At 42.1% G+C, this 20,973-nt stretch overlaps 1 protein-coding gene across 4 annotated transcripts in view; it reads right to left on the bottom strand.

Moving 5' to 3' along the window:
• raraa (retinoic acid receptor, alpha a) overlaps positions 1-20,973 on the bottom strand; it is a 575,761-nt gene that overhangs the window by 373,799 nt on the left and 180,989 nt on the right. For 2 of the 4 annotated variants that reach the window (XM_080213771.1, XM_080213767.1), the window contains exon 1: positions 13,839-14,046. The exons of the other annotated variants lie outside the window; for them this stretch is intronic. The gene's annotated coding sequence lies outside the window, so the exon portion shown is untranslated. Of the gene's footprint in view, positions 1-13,838; positions 14,047-20,973 lie in introns of those variants that run through there. 4 annotated transcript variants of the gene reach the window in all.

The raw sequence follows: 20,973 nt of genomic DNA, 5'->3' as shown, positions 1-20,973 counted from the left end.
TTTCTCCAAATCATTTATATATATTACAAACAACAGTGGCCCCCTACACTGATCCTCGCGCAACAGCACTTATCACAGACCTCCAGTTAGAAAATTATCCTTCCAGTGCTACCCCCTCTGCTTTCTATGCCCAATAAGAAGTCTCACAACACCAGGTTAAAGTCCAACCAGTTTATTTGTCTTCTACACACCTGACAAAGGAACAGCGTTTCCAAAAGCTTGTGGGTTTACTATCAGATGAACTGGTTGGACTTTAACCTGGTGTTGTGAGACTTCTTACCGTGTTTACCCCAGTCCAACACCAGCACCTCTACTTCTGTGCCCAAGCCAGATTTATATCCATTTTACCAGCTCACCTCGGATCCCATTTAACTTCACTTTCTGCATCAGTCTGCCATGAGGAACCTTATCAAAGGCTTTACTAAAGTCCATGCATACAACATCCTCTGCCCTGCCCTGGTCATTTTTTCTAACTCACTTCCTCAAAGAACTCGCTCAAGTTTGTCAGACACAACCCCCCGCTTCACAAAATAACACTGCCTATCGCTAATAAGTCTATTCTCTTCCATATGTGAGTATATCTTGTCCCTAAGAATCTTCTCCAATAATTTCCCCACTAATGAAGCAAGGCTTACAGGCCTGTAATTTTCCCAGATTGTCCCTTATGTCCTTAAACAGGGGAACAATGTTGGCTACCAGATTCCAGAAACTTCACACAATGGATGCTAAACTGACACATCTGTAGTTGCTGGTATGTACCTCCATCCTTTTTTAAATAATGGATTTGCATTTTTAATCCAAAAGCACATAGAGAGATGCTCATCTGAGCAAATCTGCTGAGGAAGAAGACAACTGAAAGCCAAGTATGAGTAGGGAAGGAAAAATGGTGCCAAGAGATGGTTGGTTAAATCCGTATGCTTCTTAACAGTAGGGTACAGAATGACACTGGAAGACACTGGGGCAGCACCTTGCTTACCCTCTTGGTCAGAGAATAGTCTTTATAAAAGTCCAAGATTCAAAACATGAGAAAGAAAAAAACATTTATGTGAGAAGAGAGACCTAAACATACAGGCAGCACAGCGGTTAGCACTGCTTCCTCACAATGCCAGAGGCTCGAGCTCGATTTGAGCCTTGAGTGATTGTGGAGTTTGTATGTTCTCCCAGTGTCTGAGTGGGTTTCCTCCAGATGTTCCAGTTTCCTCCCACAGTTCAAAGATGCGCAGTTTACATTGATTGGACATGCTAAACAGCCCCTTAGTTCAAGGAGATTAGCAGGGTAACTACGTGGGGCTACAAGGATAGGGCCTGGAAGGGAATGTTATTGGTGCAGGCTCCATGGGCCAAATGGTTTCTTTCTGCACTGTAGGGATTCTATAATAATAGGATACATACTAACTTCTTAAGGTATTACTTTATCCCTTCTCTTGTTTGGTTTCCTTGCAATGTTTATAATCAGTTTCTAGGAGATGTGGCAAGAGCAACTCAAGCATTCACTCAACTGATTTGTTTCATCCATCTCTGTGCAGAAGTTCTCAGCTTCCATTCTGCACCTTTACTGTACACAACTGAAATCAAGAATGACAATATCAAAATTGCTCTAGATCTGCATCCTGCCAATTTTTGGAATTTCAGCTTTGCCACTTGGGAGCAAATTTTCCCTTTTCCAAGATGTTGTTTCAAACATGCCAGCTTTGGCCCTTCAAACAAGTGACCATTATGTAAGCTAAGCCTAACCAACCACTGATGTACTCTTCCCTCACCCGATGGCCATCTGTGAATCTTTGTGAAGGGAGCACTAGACAGCAAATCAGAAGTAAGAGCTGTTTTTCTTCTGCTCAGGAAGAGAGTTGCAAACCTCAATTGCAGTGACCCAACTCAGATCAGTTAACTTAGCATAAACCAGATGATCAAATATTTTACTAAACGTACTGTCTTTGTTTGAACATTGATTCTAAATGGAAGCCAACCATTTGCAATATACTATTGTTACAAAGTGGTTTCCTTTTGCTGGTATCTGTTAAATACAGAGATTGGGCCTGGACACATTAATTGGTCATTCATCTTATTGCAGCAAGACTCTTGAAGCTGCATGAAAAAAAGGCCATTTTGGTTGTCCACAAAAAAAGCGGCAACTAATTCATTGGTTGTGAAGCTCTTTATAAACGTAAGCTCCTTTCTTTCAATGTGACTGAAATAAAGCAAAATGGGATCCAATTTTGTTTACCACAAATGCATTGCAGCATATTTTAGCTTGGACCATCCAGTGATATAAAGCAAAGAAAACTGACAAACTGTTGTGAAAAAAAAGATAGACAAGTATGAATTCTGGGCTGGTATTAAATAACAGTCTCACCGTGGGAATAGGCTACAACAGTATAGGTTGAAACTGATCCATCAATATTCCCTTCTCCAATTTAAAAATAATTCCCCCTTTAGGCTCCCCCAACATCATGCACCATTCCTCATTGAAGAGGTCATTCAGATGACCTACTCTCTGACCTCTGCCAATGCCTCTCTGGAAATGGCTGCTTGAAGCCACGCAAAAGCGGCCCGAGGGATTCTTCACCATTTTTTTTCACATTCCCACATGGCTCTGCACAACAACAAATTCTCCTGAGTAAAATTAAACAGTTAAAAACACTTGCCTTAATGGCCTGTCACAGCTGTGAAATGAAAAGGGTCTGGAGTACTGATATCAGCACATTACAATTATACATTTTATCACCTAATCCTACTTACAACTGGGAATCCCAAGAACGATGAAACTTTTTCCGATCAGACATGATCAATTTTGCCTGATGAATTTTCTGCTTCAGATTCTGCTAACTTTCTCAGGAACTACGGTCACAATGAACAACACGATTGTTAACACTGTCAATGCTGGAAGACGGGGCCAACATCGCAGGGAGGGAAACAAACTTAGACTCAGGATAGTCAGGGAGCATGATTCTCTTTTATGAGCACATTTCAGCTAAAATCAAACAAAATGCTGGACGGAACTGTAGCAAACTACAGCAATATGTTAACATCAGAGGGAATGAACCAAGTTGCAGTGTTCAGCCTTCAATATACATGCAAATTAGCCAGTTAACAAGCTGAAGACAAAGTGGGAAAATAAACTGATGTTCGTTTTGTTCCATAAACACTATCAGTGGTCTGTCTCTTCCAGAAGCAGAGGCAAAGATCAGGCGTATGTGAGCTCAGTATTTGTAACAGGCTGATCTAATAGCAAGTCAACAAATTGATTATTGCCATTCATTTGTCAGAGCAGATTTATAATCAATTGGAATCAATTAATCAGCACCTCCCTGCAAAAAGTGGTGACATTTCCAGGGAAACAGAAGTTAATGCTGTGTGCTCCATTATCATCAGCAGTATATTCCAAAAGACAACATTTCTCGGACAAAAAGAATTGTTCACTTTAGCTGTCTGACTGAAGTGTTGAACAGTTACATTAGCTGGGGAGGTACTTTACAGAAAACTACATTTTTTAAAAAATTTAATTTGGCCAAAGATATCATTAAGTGCAAATTATTTATTCTGGCAGTTAAATAATTTTAAAAGGGAGTTAAATGCTTAATGATCAATCATCACAATATCATAGATAAAATGATTCTAGTTTCTTTTTGAAATATCTAACCTTCTAATTGTGAAGTTTATTCCTTAGAACATACAACACAGAAGTAGGCCAATCTAGTAAGTTTATGACAATAATTATTATTTTAAAGGTTTCTGATCATCATCAAGCTCCACATCAACATTTCAGTAAAATAATCTATATTGACACCATAGTGCAGAACTGTTGGAAATGAAGCACATTCTGATGAAAAACTAAACTGAGCTGCTGCTGACCATTCAACCTTCAGTACAAATCACAAAAGCAGAAAGATTTTTTTTCCCCAGTTGCCAAGATTCCCCTCTCAAGCATCACAAAAATATTGACTAACTGGTCATTCAACTCAGTGTTAATGAAGTCTTGTGCTCAAAAGGCACTTATCTACAGGATAGCAGTCACCTGAACTCTTAAGTTATTAATTTTACACAAAATATTAAGCTGTTTCTGAGCCCCAATAAGTACAAGTCATTTTTTAACTTCAAGGCTGCCAGCATTCATCAAATCAGAAGAGGTGGTGGTATTGTTGTTGTTGGACTAGTAACCCACAGATCCAGGGTAATGCTCTGAGGACCTGAGCTCAAATCCCACCATGGCAGTTAGTGAAATTTTGAATTCAACAAAAATCTGAAATTAAAATCTGATCATTATACCATTGCCAAATGTTATGCAAAGCCATCAGGTTCACTTAAGTTCTTTAGGGAAAGAAATCTGTTGCCCTTACATGGTCTGTCATACATGTGAATAGATCCACAGCAATGTGGTTGACTTATAAATGCTCTCAGGGATGGGCAATAAATGCCAGTCCAGCCAGCAACCCCCACATCCCATGAACAAATAGAAGTAATCCACAATATAAGTCATTGCATTCGGGCATAGCACAGAAGAGAGAGAAAGAAAGCGAACATTACAGATGTACAAATATTTCAGATGGGTATGTCCAAGAATAAATGGATGTGCTACATTGTGGCAGGATGTAGATAATTTCATTAGAGGTTTTGGTGTACTCTTCCTATATTGGTTTGTGGTTTCATTGCTTATGATTGGAAAATAATATCTGCACTCCTTCACTGACTATTCAATACTGAATATTATAGAAGCTGCAGATACAACTCAAAGAGATAGTTCTTGTCACAAAGTTAATAAATGCTGAATATGATGTTACAGCAACATGTTTGCAGTAGATGGTAGGACATCTGAACACTTGCTTGGCCCCACATGGTGAGTTTACAGTCATATTTTGAGGAAAATGAACTGTTTTCCTGTCCTTTCATCACAAACTCCTTTGAGCAGAGATTACATGCTCAAATAGCCTTCCTTTACATTGATTGAACAAGAAATCTCAAAACCCAGAAGAAGAACGTACCTCACCTCCCTCCATCAACCCCAACAAACCAGCATCACATTTCTATTTAGTATGAACTTGAGCTGAATTTTGTCCTGTGAAATTGTCAATGGGAATCAGTTTGAAACTGGTGACTTAAACTGTCAAAGGATTCTTAATAGTTACCAGCAATTTATGATTTTCATCCAAATTTTCTGCCTTAGAGTAAAAGCTATGTTCAGGAACACAAGATGCCACTTAACCCGTCAATCCTCTTCCTCCTACAAATCACATGTAGACTGATTTTAGTCTATCTTCGTCTTATTGAGGAAAGGTCTCATGAAGTTTCTCTCCAATTTCTCTCCTCAAAGGTAACTGACCAAAACATCTATCCTCATACATCCATTATTCTACCCCTTGCAACCAATTCCCCTCTGTTTAATAAACTCTCAGAATGTTTCATTTTTCCACACTGGAGAGTTTCAGTAATGTGTACAAGGTTGCTCAGGTCCAGATTCACGGCCAGATAATATTAGCACAAACATGAAGTGCTTTCAATCACTTTTTCACCACGATAACAGATAAGTTGTCACATGAAAGCAAAATAATGCTGTACGCAGCAGAACAGGGAAATTTGCTTAATTTCTTCTGCAGTAAATATATTTCATGTACAGCAATGACATAGGGAACTGCAGAAAAGTTGCAGACCCGCCTAATCGAAATTGATGAAAGAAATCAGTACAATTAAAATGAGGGATCGTGAAATTATTTTCCCCCAATTTTATCTGCTACTTTTCTTAATTGGGTAAACACAAAACATGGTTCAGCTCATACCAGGGTTGACACCCAATGTATCAGCAGCTTTTGACATCTTTTCCAAAGTGGCTCCTCCTGAGGTGTGAACCTAAAATTGATTGCCAGTAAGCCACCTAAACCCATGAAACATGCCACAGCCAAATTTGAATCTGTTCTCATTGCGTTCACAGAAATGTTCTAACCAGCAGGGATTGCTATCATTCCCTATCTGCTCTGAGAAGATGAGGTCAAATGTAGCATCACAACTGCTGCATTGCACATCTAAAAGTAAAGTTTAAAAGTTTACTTATTAGTCAGAAGTAGGTTTACATTCCCACTGGGATTAAGTTACTGCGAAAATCCCCTAGTCGCCACAATCCAATGCCTGTTTGAGTAACTGAGGGAGAATTTAACATGGCCAATTCACCTAACCAGCAGGTCTTTGGAGTGTGGGAGGAAACCGGAGCATCAGCAGGAAACCCACGCAGACACAGGGAGAACATGCAAACTCGATACAACCAGCGACCTAAGCCAGGCATCAAACCTAGGTTCCTGGCGCTGTGAGGCCGCAGTGCTAACCACTGTGCCACCATGTTAAAGCTTTATGAAGATTTATTTCTGAAATAATAGGAAACACACCCAAAGCTAGTGAACTGGCGTTCTCGATGTCAATAGATAATGACTGCCCCCACCGTGACAAATGAAAATTGTGATTCAGAACAAGATAATGCGCTAAAATTAATATTCCACAAAGAGGAATTGCAGATGGGAGGGGAGTGGGGAGGAAAATAAAAGGGGGGGGGGAGGAGCTGATTGCATAAATTAGCAGATAAAAAATAACAGGATTATTGTGGCCACGCGCATAGATGATGTGAAACAGGAGAATGAATGAATCAGAGATAAAGGAGGGTAGAAATGCACACTGGGAATAAGATGTACACACTCAGACAAGGCTTGCAAATGAACTGGCTTAGCTTATTCCTTATGACTTTTAAAAAGAAAGCTAACTGAGCAGGCACTGATGTAAAGTAAGAAATAACAAAACTACATCAAATCCTGGGGCAAATTAGGCTCAGTTATACATCTGCAGTAGAGTTTGAGTTGGCACTATGAACACTTACATGAAAAACACATCGGGAATCACGACTGCTTCCTTGCTTACAGAACTTGGAGACATCACTGAAGACGCAGCAGAGATCTGAGAGTAGTGGCAGTGTTACTATGTCAATATAAAACAGCAGCAGGGAATGCACATAGTGAATCATGGTTTGAGAAGGGTGACAAATGGGAAAAATGTGCAAATGTATGTGGCCGACCCTATGCAGGGAGCAGAATGTGTGTAAATCACAGATACGCACTGTTAACTGTCGCAGTTAATCAGTAAGGAACAGAAACCTAAACAGAAGCTTCAGGTAAGGTGACCAGACCTCTAAGCTTCAATTTCAAACAGTAGTTGATGGCTTTTGAATAAAATTCCCAGGTGACCAGAATGATGTTTCTGTGTCTTACATAAATATTTAGTGGACGGCCACAGGAACTGACTACATTTTTGGCTGAGTTTTGCATTACAAAAGATGAGATATCTTTGTTGGACAAAACTGTTTCTCTGTTCTTTTCTCCATCTTACCCTCCTTCTTCTGATGAGACCAATTTCTTTCTGAGCTGGACGTCCCCCAGTATTTCACCCAAGTGGTCACCTTTAATCATAGCATTCTTATTCGGAGTTTGACAGGTGCTCTCCCCCACCCTATCCCCATGATCCCACATATATACCACACTAATCTCCCTAACCAATGCATCTTGGGACACCAAAGGACAATCTTAGTATGGCCAATCCACCTCACCCGCACATCTTTGGAGTGTGGGAGGAAACTGGAGCATCCGGAGGAAACTCCACCCCCCCCCCCCCCCCCCACCCCACCCCCAGCACACACACACACACAGACACACACAGAGAATGTGCAAACTCCACACAGTCACCCAAGGCCAGAATTGAGTCCAGGTCCTTGGCACTGTGAGGCAGCAGTGCTAATCACTATACATATATAAAATATATTATATTTGACTTGCATTTGGACAGCACTTTTCATGATCTCAAGTGTTTTACAGCCATTGAGAGATTTTTGAAGTGTAGTCACTTGAAACATAACAGCCAATTTGTGCACAGCAAGCTTCCACAACATGACAATGGTTTTTATGATGTTGATTGAAGAGTGAATTTTGGACAGGACACCACAGATAATTCCCCATTTTCAATGCGGTGTCATGAGATTTCTTTGCTTTCACCTGAGAGAGCAGACGGAGCCATGAATGAATATCTCAACCAAAAGACAGCACCACTGACACTGCAGCACTTCCTCCCTTAGTAGTGCATTGGCATGTCAGCATTAGACTTTTGTGCTCAAGTCCTAAGGGAAATTTGAACCCAAAAGCTTCTATTCAATGATGAGACTGCTACCAATTGAATCACAACTGACACCGTCAGTAATATTGCAATGTCACATGCTGCAGTCATGAGCCAGCAGAAGTTGAGAATTAAAGTAGAACTTGCCTTTTTTGCTACTGTACTTTGGGAAAGAGGACCTCATCTTGACAGCAGGAAGTGACATTATCAAATTTTACTAATATTTGTCTTCAAAAACCAATGAGTCAAAAGATAGGAGGGATTCTTTACAATTTTTCCAAATCAAATTTAGAAAAAATAATTATAGAAAGTTTACAAACAGAAGAGATAACCTTGCAGATTTAACCCAGGTATGCAGTTTTTCTCACCAGGAGCTAAAATCGGGAAAAAATAGTTAATGTTCTTGAAGATTTGTAAATTCATAAAATTAACTCCCTGGATCCCGGGGACATTTTAAAGAGGCACTGAATTAGGTAAAACAATATTATTTTTTAATTCATTCATGGAACATGGACATCACTGGTTGGCCAGCATTTATTGCCCATCCCTAGATGCCATTGAAAAAGGTGGTGTTGAGCTGCCTTCCAGAAACACTGCAATCCATGTACTGTGGGTTGAACCACAATGATGTTAGGGAGGGAATTCCAGGATTTTGACCCAGTGACTGCAAAGGAACCACGATATATTTCCAAGTCAGGATGGTGAGTAGCTTGGAGGGGAATTTGCAGGTGGTGGTGTTCCCATGTATCTGCTGCCCTTGTCCTTCTAGATGGAAATGGTCATGGGTTTGGAAGGTACTGTCTAAGGATCTTTGGCAACTGCAGTGCATCTTGTATATAGGGCACACTGCTGTTATTAAGCATTGGTGGTACAGGAAGTGAATGTTTGGTAATGTGGTGTTTGTCCTGGATGGTATCAAGCTTCTTGAGTGTTGTTGGAGCTGCACCCATCCAGACAAGTGGGGAGTATTCTGTCACACTCCTGACTTGATTCAGTTATTTAAAAAAAATCACCCAGACTATGCTTGGCTGTATACAGGAGGAATGATTTGAAATAAGAATTCCTTGACAACACCAAATGTCAAGTTTCTACTGGTTTACATCTTTTGCAATTACTACAACAAGAATAAGCCTGGGTCTCTGATGGGCACAGTAAACATAGAGAAGAATACAGGTACAGTATTTCTTTCGTATGATCCATGCAGAGACCACATAAAGGCACAGCATAAACAAATGTGAAAATACTCCCACACAAAGTATAAAAATTTTTCACTGAATTCCCCCATCTTGGTCCTCCGGTTTTCGCTGATTCCCCCACTTCTTTCTTTAAGGAGCAAACACAGATTCTATGAATACCACAGAATCTATACCGTATAGTGCCTCGTTCAACCACATGTACAAGTGTATAAGCATGTGTTTTCAGAATGTTCAAGCAGGGGACCATCAGTTAATCTTGGAGCCAGGGTGCCTCACAGCGCCAGGGATCCGGGTTCAATTCCAGCCTTGGGTGACTGTGTGGAATTTGCATGTTCTCTGTGTCTGCACGGATTTCATCTGGGTACTGTGTTTCCTCCCACAGTCCAAAGATGTGCAGGTTAGGTGCACTGGCCATGCTAAATTGCCCCTTAGTATCCCAAGATGTGTAGGTTAGCAGGATTAGCATTAGTACAGCAAATGTGTGTGGGTTCAGGGATAGAGCTGGAGAAGAGCATGAATAAGATGCTGTGTTGGAAATTCAGTGCAGACTCGACAGGCCAAATGGCCTGCTTCCACACTCGGGATTCTATGAATATACGCACTATTTAAGAAATGTACATCACGTTACACTTGAATCAACCCTCATTCAACTTTCATCCAGGCTCACTTCCCAGCAGTAGTGACTGAACAGGGCTAAGAATGGAAGTTTTAAGCAATTATAGAATCCTACAGTGCTGAAGGAGGCCATTCGGCCCATTGAGTCTGCCCGGTCATAATCCCACCCAGGCCCCATTCCCTTAACCTCATGCAATTATCCTAACTAGCCCCCTGACACTAAGCAGCAATTTAGCATGGCCAGTCCACCTAACCCGCACATCTTTGGAATGTGGGAGGAAACGGGGGCACCTGCAGGAAACACTCTGACACAGGGAGAATGTGCAAACTCCACACAGACTGTGACCCAAGCCAGGTCCCTGGCACTGTAAGTCAGCAGTGCTACCCATTGTGTCACCATGCTGCCATATGGATGGCTTTTGATTTCTGGTCTGGAAATGCTAACACTGACAACAGCAATCCCTGTGCCTCATCTCTTATGCCCTTCACCAATATTGGCATTCCCAAGCCAACATTGGTGAACTCAGCGTCAATCATGGGTCAAACCTGGCAAACTCTCCAGATGTGGATGGCTTACTGTACTTGCTCATTGAGCTCAAAAATGATATTTTTATGTCAACAACACACTGCGAAATGAGTGCATTGCAATTAAATGGTAAATTTAACCAGTCAGGACGTCCACTAGAGAACTTCATTGGACAGGAAGGTAGATGAAATAGTTGGATGTAGAAGTCAGTCTGGCTTGTATGCAGCCCCTCCAATTTTCAGGCTCTTTGTTTCAATGTAAGAAAACCCACAAAGCCTGCAATTAAGACACACTGACTGCTGCAACTAATTAACTAATGAGACCTCTGGTTGAGCAAAGCTCGGCACCTGTTAACTCTTAATAACTTTACTTTGCAAAAATTCAATTTCATCTTTAACTTCCCTCTGACATATAACATCAATAAACTCATAATTACTTAATGAAATTGAATAATTTTAAGACAAACAACTTATTCAAACCATTTAACATACCAAGCATCAATGCCATTGAGCTGGAATAGTTATTAAACTTTACAAAATAAAATGTAAATAGATGTCTATTGGTTGCCAGCCTTCACTGCCTGCAGCATGGGTCACACGCAGTTGGCAACAACACTAGAATAAACTTGCTGGATATCCAACCATAACAAACATCAGATCTTAGCCCAACAACTACAGAAGTGTACTGAATAATAATCTACTTTATGTTTTTCCTCTTCCTAGCCTGGGGATGCGGATGACAATTATGGCATTTCATTGCTACTCTAGTTGAGATTGGGTAACTCAAAACAGACTTGGGGTCCTCCTTGTCTTTAGCATTTTATTACTACACCAAATCCTATATTCACTCGTCACTGGAGGCTTAATGCTCATACTTATTAAAGACGTTTCTTGAAACAAATCAACATGTTTCAATAATTATATAAATAATTTTCATTTGTAACAATTTTCAGCTCCACGGAAGGTGTTGACTTCCTGGAACGATAGGCGTCGGTGATCCTCTGATGCCTTGCCCAAATAGTCACTTTTCATGAATGAATCCTGACAAGGAGTGCTGACAAACTAATCAGCCTCAAGGGGGGAATCACAGTCAAGTCTATTCTAGCCCTCACTCCAGCGTTCATACAGGTGCACTTCGATTAATGATCAGTGAAGGAGAACTTTCATTTATTTAAATAATGTTTGTTCTACACAGTGCCCATATGTAAGGCATTCTATGGCAAAACGTGCTATTGAGCCATATACAGAGATACTATGGCAGATGTCAAAATGCTTGGTCAAGAAGGTCTATTTAAAGGGGTATCTTAATGGATGAGAGAGAGGTAGAGAGGCAGAGACGTTCAGGGAGTGAAGTCTCAGCATCTGGAGGCATAGCCACTATCAATGAAGCAATTAAAACTGGAGATGCTCAAGAAACCAGAATTAGAGAGGTGCATATGTGTAGAGGGTTGTGGAGCTGAAGGAAATTACAGAGATAAGGAAGGGCAAACAAGGATGAGAATTTTAGTATTGAGGCATTGTTTCACTAGGATTCACTGTAGGTCAGTGAGCAGAGAGGTGATGGTGAAAGGGGTTTGATGCAAGAACACAGCAACAGAGTTTTGGAAGATTCCACGTTTCCATAAGGGCAGGAGTTGACCTTGAGAGGCTGACCAGTGGCACACTGGAATAATCATGCCTAGAGGTAACAAAGGTAAGCAGTAGGCAAGCTGAGATAGGAACACAAGAACAACTGTAACTTGTTCCACTATTCAATGAGATAATGGCTGATTTGTGGCCTATCTCCATCCACCTGCCTTTGGCCCAAATCCTTTAATACCTTTACTTAAACAACAAAGCCTATCTCAGATTTAAAGATTGCAACTGATCTAGCATCAACTGCCATTTGTGGAAGAGAAGTCCAAATGTCTGCCACCCTATGTGTATAGAAGTGCTTCCGAACATTTCTCCTGAATGGTCTGGTCCTAATATTTAGACCATGTCCCCCTAGTTCTAGAATCTCCAGCCAGTAGAAATAGTTTATCTTCATCTACCCTGTCTTCCTGTTGGTATCTTGAAGACTTTGATCAAATCACCCCTAAACCTTCTAAATTCTATAGAAAATAGACCTAATGTGTATAATCTCTCTTCATTATTAAACTCCTGAAGTTCTGAAGGTAGGAGTGGAGTTGAGTTACACAGATGGAAATAGGTGGTCCTACTGATCACACTTTTACAGCTTTAGGATGTCCCAAATCACTTCACAGCAAATAGATCACTTTTGAAGAATAATCATCATTATTATGTTGTTAAATGTGGCAATCAACGCACTTAAACTAAAGGTCCATAGAAAGCAATGAGATAAGGAAGCAATCTGTCTAAATATCAAACAGGCAATTTTCTCCTCCCTAATTTGGGAACGCTGAATCCATTTGTTACGTTAATACAGCTGCCCCAGCTGGTATCAGCTATTTCAGCGCAGGCCATGGATTTCTGTTATTCACTGAATAAACCCGCTGAGCTATCAAGGGATTCAGATCATAACTTTAGCCAATTTAGCTTGAGCTCATGTTTCTTTAATTTAATTAACAGCAGGAGACTGATAATCAGAGAGCACGTCCATTCCTGGGTGTTGCTGCACTGTTTTCAAAATCTCAATATTAACTCATTTAAATTATGGGATCAATTCACCAATTCCAGTGAGAAGTCTCACAGGTTGGATGGAGAATTGGTACCACACTGCTGCATCACCCTCCTTCTGACTTGTGCTCTGTTCGAGTAACCCTCCCACTGGGAGTGTGGCTTTGGTAAAATTAGAATAATAGGTAACACATTGAGATCCCCCAACTACAATATACCGCTTACCTGTTTACAGAGCCCTCCCAACTCTGATACTTAATTAGTCGGAAAAAGTACTCTACCCCTTTGATCTTTAAACATACATATAAAGTTGTGGAAATAAAGCACTATTGCCCGAAGTTATATCTGAACAGCACTAAACCCAATTCATCACTAAAAGTCACACACAACTATTTATAATCTTTCCAGGACTTTGACAAATAAGAGTATTTCTCAACAAAGTTATTTCAGCTCGAGATATTAAAATTATTTTAATTAACTTCAGAAAAATTAAAACCACAGCAGAAAACAAGACAGTAAAACGTGATTCTCTACCCTGTAATTCTATCTAATTAGCATTTAACATCTGTCTTTATAAAACAAAACTAATTTTCATCAGCCAACTGGAGCAACAACACGAAACAATATAAAACTTAAAAAAAGAATTTCTCGGTGAGGCCTCACTCATACAAGCCTGAGTAAATGCAGTTCTACCCACATTTTCCATCCCCGGTCCACCAAAAAAAAAATTACCCATACAGTACATACCTTCACAGGCCCCAGCAACTTGCTGAATAAAGAAATGTGTCCAAAACTGAAACCCTCACACCTAAAATCACTCGCTATTTTTTAAAAAAAGCAAAGCAAACTACAGCTGTATCATAGTTCACACCAACACAGGCCGAGGAAGGAAATCTGCTTCACCAACTCTTCAGAATCTGCCATTAATCTGCACATCCTGTGCTATGCTCCACCTCTGCTTCCTAAGGACAACAGAAGTCATGAGACCCAGGCCTGCAGTGCGCATGGGTGCCAGCAGCAGCACAGAGTTTTGTCTGTGTGCCAGTGGTTCCAGTGTGGCGTGCATTCAGCCGTAAATCACCAATGTCAGCTTGAGTCACAGTCACCCTGCCTAAGCGGATTTGACATTTACAGCACACAGAGCGAGAGAGAGAGAGAGAGAGAGAGAGAGAGCGAGCTCTGAACAAGACTGCTAATATAAGTGAAGGTTACTGTGTTTGCTTTCGAGAGTTTCGTTCCTGCAATGGCACAAATCTGTCATTGCCTGACATCTGTTCCTGCCATTTGTATCAACTCACTCTGCTCTGGTTATTGACCAAGCAGTAACAATATGCTTATAATGAACAATCTAATGCATTTTATGCTGAAAGAGGGGAAACAACACTGCTGATTAAACCATGAAGTGCAGCTGAAGTACTTGAATCATCTCTCAAGGAGCCTATTTCAGCGTAAGCACAACAGAAGATTCATTATTATCATTAGTAAATGCAGGGGAGTGAATTAGTACCTTGTCGGTTCAAAATCTGGAGTGAGACTATATTGCGTTGCATTTGGCCAAACCTATTGTACAGGTATCCCAAGTTTACTTCAGTGAAACTTGCAGCCTTAACCCTTTCCTCTTCTTCATAAGCAGTACCTCGTAGTTGAGGATGACTTGTTTCCACATGGAAAATTAGTTCTCAGGTGACTGGGGAGTCCAATGTGTGACCTACTGTCGCAAATGGGGCAGACAGTGAATGGAGGAGTGGATGGATGAGTGGAATCATAGAATCCTACAGTGCAGAAGGAGGCCATTCAGCCCATCGAGTCTGCACCGACCACAATCTCACCCAGGCCCTATCCCCATAACCCCATGCATTTATTCTACCTCATCCCCCAACACTATGGGGCAATTTAGCATGGCCAATCCACCTAACCCACACATCTTTGGACTGTGGGAAGAAACTGAAGCACCCAAAGGAAACCCGCACAAATGTGGGGAGAATGTGCAAACTCCACACAGACAGTGACCCAAGCAGGGAATCGATCCCGGGTCCCTGGCGCTGTGAGGCAGCAGTTCTAACCACTGTGTTACGGTGCTGCCCCTGGAGTGCCCAGGTTGCCACGTACTCCTTTCACTGTCAACGCTTGGCTTCAGCTTGTTCTAGGCAATGAAACATGAGGTGTTTTTGGGCCAGAGCGGTCTTGGGCCAGGGTTTCCAGCCATTGGTGGAAATATTGCCCTTCCCCTTTGCCTTCCTGGAGCTCACTTGCCATGTCAAAGCTCTGATTGGTACACTTACATCTGGAGTCTTGTGTCAGGCATATGAATGATGTGGCCCACCCAGAGGAGCTGACCGAGCATGGTCAAGCCTTCAATGCCTTAACCCCAGCAGCATATTGATAAACCCATATTTTAATAGATTAACAATGAATATCCCAAATATTAATTTTCTTGCATGATGGAATACAGCTGAAGGAGGACAAGCATTTGCTGCATGTCAATTTGCAAAAGCTTAACTGTTAATTAAGAAATATTCTGCCTGCTTCTGCCAACATCAAGAACAATCAGAATGATTTTTAAATAATAATTTATTTTTGGGTGGGATGAGGCAAGGTACATGGCAGTCATTGTCTAAATGGTTTACAGATATTTGTACTCATAACTTTCTAGAATGGATTAGTAGTGTGAATGCCATTGAAATATCAAAATATGAAGTTGAAAGAGAAGTGGGGATATTACTTCACAGGGGGCTCAACATGTCTATTCACTACAGCGCAGTAATCAAAAAAGCAAAAAAGAATACTGCACCAGAATCTGGAAACTTCTCCTGTTGATATTAGCAAATGAATGCTTGGTGCATTCAGTATTGCTTTGTCTGCTCTCTTAACGCAAGCAATAACCCATTTATCTCAAAATTCTTCCAGAAGCAGTTGTCATAAAGAAACAAAACGATGACGTTATTAGATCTCGGGGTCTTTTGTATAATGTGATTTTTTTGCCCACAGTACCTAGTTTGATTTTACATTTTAACACTCTCCCTCTTGTCTGCCATTAAAGAGTTCCAAATGTTCTTTTGCCCCCATGACCCCATGCATTTATTCTACCTCATCCCCAACACTTTGGGGCAATTTAGCATGGCCAATCCACCTAACCCACATATCTTTGGTCCGTGGGAAGAAACTGAAGCACCCAGAGGAAACCCGCACAGATGTGGGGAGAATGTGCAAACTCCACTGCAGTATAGCGTGCCACTCAGAACACTTGCATTCAGCAGCTCTGAAATTCTGCAAGAGGCGAAGGGGCGGATAAAAGCCACAATACACCCACATCACTGATCACAACCTCAGGTCAAGGGGTTGCTCTCTGTTCTACACAGTAACTGCAAGTACTCATGCCCTCCCTTTTCAATTCTACAAACCTATCCATTTCAAATTGGGCAGTATTTCCCAGAGTTAACTTAAAGGAGTTATTTTAAAAATGTACAAAAATTGGGCACTTCATTTGGTTTCCGGGCCAAATTCCTTGCCAAGTAATAACACTTAGGGTGGAATTAAATGCAGTGGGATGCACTTCCTGCCGGCTGGTATGGGGGTCTCTATGCCAGATTCTGCTTTTCCTCTCATTATATATGCATAAATGAGCAGTAGGTCATACCTCGTGGCTGAGCAGACTTGGGATTTGTCCACCCTGCTCTTACCTCATCAGCTCGTACTTCTATATTCAAACGACACCTCTGCACACATACACTTTCTGCAGCTGAGGACACCCCCTCACCACTAACCACCACCCCCCCCAACACACACACACACACACACACACACACACACACACACACACACACACACACACACACACACACAGAAAGAAAAGACAAGGCGGCGGTGGTGGTGGTGGTGGTGGGGGCATGCTGTCATCTGCTTTTTCAACCATCCTGCTCACAGTCTGTCTGACTTTATGCAGGGAAAGATTACCCATAAACAGGGAGAGATAACTGCCAGGAGTTTGGGTAAGAAATAGGAGCAGAAGTAGGCTATCCAGCCCTTTGAGGGTGTTGGAGCTCAGGTCACTCACCCTCTTTGAGCAGCAGATGGTAGAACTGGCTGGCAAAGACAGGGTCCATTTCTGCGATGAAGGCAAGATCACCACATCTCACAAGCCAATGAAGCCCTATTCACCAGTCTTTGCCCACCCACCGAAACAATGAGTGCTCTGTAATATAGGTGACCAACCAGCCAATCATTAATTATCGCTTCTCTCTATTACAGTCACCAGCAAGAAGGAGACACACTGTCAGCCAGCCTAACAGCCCCAGCTGCCAGGCCATTGCAGATGAGAATCCACTGAATGTAGAGCCATTATTTCATTCATCTGCACTATCCTCAGAAGGACCGAATTTTGGCACAGGCTCATAGTGGGTATATAGCAGGTGAAGGTAGGGACAGCCAGGGTCACCAGCAGTCAGAGAACTGCTGGAGGCTAGGCTCCTGCTGAGTTTGAGTCCAATGATGAACCCCTAGGATTGGCTCTCAGAGATGCTGGAGCTCCAAAGAAGGGCAGCATTGTCTGAGGTCACCAGCAGATTAGAATGAAAGATGGAGGAATCTGTCTACATTTTGTGAGATGTAGTGGCGCTGACGTGCAAGCACATGGACCTCACCTATGGAAGGATGTCAACCATCACGGAGAACTTGGGGTAGTTGTGTTAGATATGTACACCATCACCGTAATGGGATGCACAAGTTGTTACACCTGGGGAGGACGGAGACCCCAATCTCCCCCAGGAACCCCCTTCTTCTGAAGATATCAGGGAGGGGCTCTTGAGCATCCATAGGGAGGAGGAACACCAGCCAGTGGGCTGTCCAGCCACTCCATATCCCCTTTGTCTGGGGACCCGCAAAGTTGCTCAGGCCGAAGAGGGTGCTCCTGCCCACATTAGAAGGCCCAAAGGAGGATGCCCGCCAAGGTCATCGCAGACAACAGGACACAGCATTCAGCAGGCTGCCTCCACCTCTGCTATGGATGTTGGGGAAGCAGCTTACAGCTAAAGTTTTTTTTTAAAGTTTATTTATTAGTCACAAGTAAGGCTTACATTTACACTGCAATGAAGTTACTGTGAAAATACCCTAGTCACCACTGTCTGATACCTGTTTGGGTCAATGTCTTTCAGAATGTGGGAGGAAACCGGAGCACCCGCAGGAAACCTACGCAGACATGGGGAGAATGTGCAAACTCCACACAGACAGAGACCAAGCCAGGTCCTTGGCGCTGTGAAGCAGCAGTGTTAGCCACTATGTTACTGTCCCATCCACTGTTAGACAAAATTGAGAGCACAAAGGTGGCATGAGTGTTCATCCATTGTTTACATTTTGCTCATCTATAAATATACCTTGATTATCTAAAAGGCATTGAGTGAATCCCTTTCATGTACCCTATCAAGGTACACTGAGTCCCTTTCCATCCACAGCACCAGCGTGAGCAAAGCCTCTTGTTCTATCAACATGATGGTTGGGCAATTCATATCTTAGACTTGCATCGGAGGACCGAATCATAGAATCTATACGTAGAGACAGGCCCTTCGACCCAAACTGGTCCAAAATGCCCATCTATGCTAACTCCGTTTGCCTGCATTAGGTCCATAACCCTCTAAACCTCTCCTATCCATGTATCTGTCCAAATTCCTTTTAAATGTTGTCTATGTCCCTGCCTCACCACTTCCTCCGGCAGCTCATTCCACATATGTACCATCCTCTGTGTAAAAAAGCTGCTCCTCAGGTTCCCATTAACTCTTTTCTCTCTTAACTTAAACCTATGCCCTCTAGTTCTCGATTCCCCAAACCTGGGAGAAAGACTGAGAGCTTCACCCCATCCATGCCTCTCATGGTCTTATACACCTCTATAAGATCCCTCCTCAATCTCCTATGCTCTATAGAAAAAAGTCCTAGTCTGTCCAATCTCATCCTATAACTCGGTCTCGAGTCCTGGCAACATCCTTGTAAATCTCTTCTGCACTCTCTTCAGTTTAACACATCTTTCCCATAGCAAGGTGACCAAAATTGAACATAATACTCCAGGTGTGGCCTCACCAACGTCTTGTACAACTCCAATGTAAACTTCCCAACTTTTATACTCAACGCCCTGGGCTGATGAAGGCCAGCATGCCAAAAGCCTTCTTCACTGCCCTATCTACTTGTGACTCCACCTTTAGAGGATCATGCACCTGAATTCCAAGATCCCTCTGTTCCACGATAGCCCTAAGTTCCTACCATTTACCGTGAATGTCCTACCTTGATTTGACTTTCCAAAATGCAACATCTCACACTTATCTATATTGAACTTCATACGTCATTTCTCAGTCCATTTCCTCTGCTGGTCAAGATCCTGCTGCAATTTTCGATAATCTTACCCACAGTCTACAATACGACCTATTTTAGTGTCATCTGCAAACATACTGATCATGCCTTGCACATTCTCATCCAAATCATTGATGTAGATAACAAAGCACTGAGTCCTGAGACACACCACTGGTCACAGGCCTGCAGTCCGACAAGCATCCTTCCACCATTACCTTCTGCATCCATCAAGCCAACTGTATATCCAATTTGCCAGCTCTCCCTGGTTTCCACATGATCTAACCTTCCTGAACAGCCTATAATGTGGAACTTTATCAAAGACCTTACTGAAGTCCATATAGGCTACGTCTACTGCCCTGCCCTTATCAAACTTCCCGGTCACTTCATCAAAGAACTCTTACAAATTTGTAAGGTATGATCTCCCATGCACAAAGCTATGCTGACTACTCCTAATCAAACCCTGCCTTTCCAAATGTCTGTACATCTTATCCATCAAAATCCTCTCTGGTAACTTACAACCACAGGTGTTATGCTTACCAGTCTATAATTCCCAGGTTTTTCTTTGCTATCCTCCAGTCTTCCGGTACCTGACCTAAGGCTAATGCTGATGCAAATAACTCAGGATTCCCGCAATTTCAGACAATGTTGCTGCTGAAGTTTTCTCTGTGCACAGAATGGGGATCTGACTTGTACCTGACTGACAGAGACAAATCACAGCATCCTAAAGAAATATCTCATGCTGGAGATTCAGGATGATTAGAAGGTCAGAACATTACTCTTGCAATGAGGGATGGCCTGTGGACAAATGCCATTGTTTGGATTCAGATCAATTCTCAGACATTCACACGAGAACCAGTGGTTGAGGCACATTGATTCTGGGGATACTCCAGAACATTATGCCATGGGTGCACTAAGATTTGCAATGCTGCTTCTGGCTCTTGTATATTGCCATAAGGCGTGAAATGTTGGAATGATGCTCAAAAAGACAGCACCATGTCTAATTTCTATATAGTGGCACACTAATGGAGTTCTTATCCAATAACAGAATTCCCAAATGCTCTATGAAGACTGATGTGCTTCACTGAGATGCTGAGGATAGCAAAGATGATGTTAATGCTGAGTTTGTATAAATGACACAGGTGAAAGAAGCCATAAAATACATTCAACGTATTTTATGCTTCACCTGTCTCTTACGTTCGAGCTTCTGGGGATCTTCCGTGAATGTCTGTATAGGCGGTGTATGTATATTGACATCTCTTTTTTACATCCACAGGTGATTCGGTCCGCCTTGTTGGCCAACAAGGGGCATACACGCGGTGGGTTGTGCGAGGGCTGCTCTTGGATATTGCTTCGAGAGTTGCCTAGTGCTTCATGTCATTAGTGTACGCTTAAACTGGACCAACTGACAGGCAACACGACAGCTCAGTGACTATCACTGTTTGCTGTGCAGATACAGGGACACGGGTCAGATCTCCAACTTGGGTCAGTGTCTGTGGGAGTTTGCACATGCTCCCCATGTTTGCATGGGTTTCTCCGGGTGCTCCGGTTT

Source organism: Carcharhinus amblyrhynchos, chromosome 27 (genome assembly GCF_965287045.1).
Source record: "Carcharhinus amblyrhynchos chromosome 27, sCarAmb.v2.hapA, whole genome shotgun sequence".
NCBI classification, from domain to species: domain Eukaryota; kingdom Metazoa; phylum Chordata; class Chondrichthyes; order Carcharhiniformes; family Carcharhinidae; genus Carcharhinus; species Carcharhinus amblyrhynchos.
The sequence above is the reverse complement of the archived record's forward strand: the minus strand, read 5'-3'. Positions and strand labels throughout refer to the sequence as shown.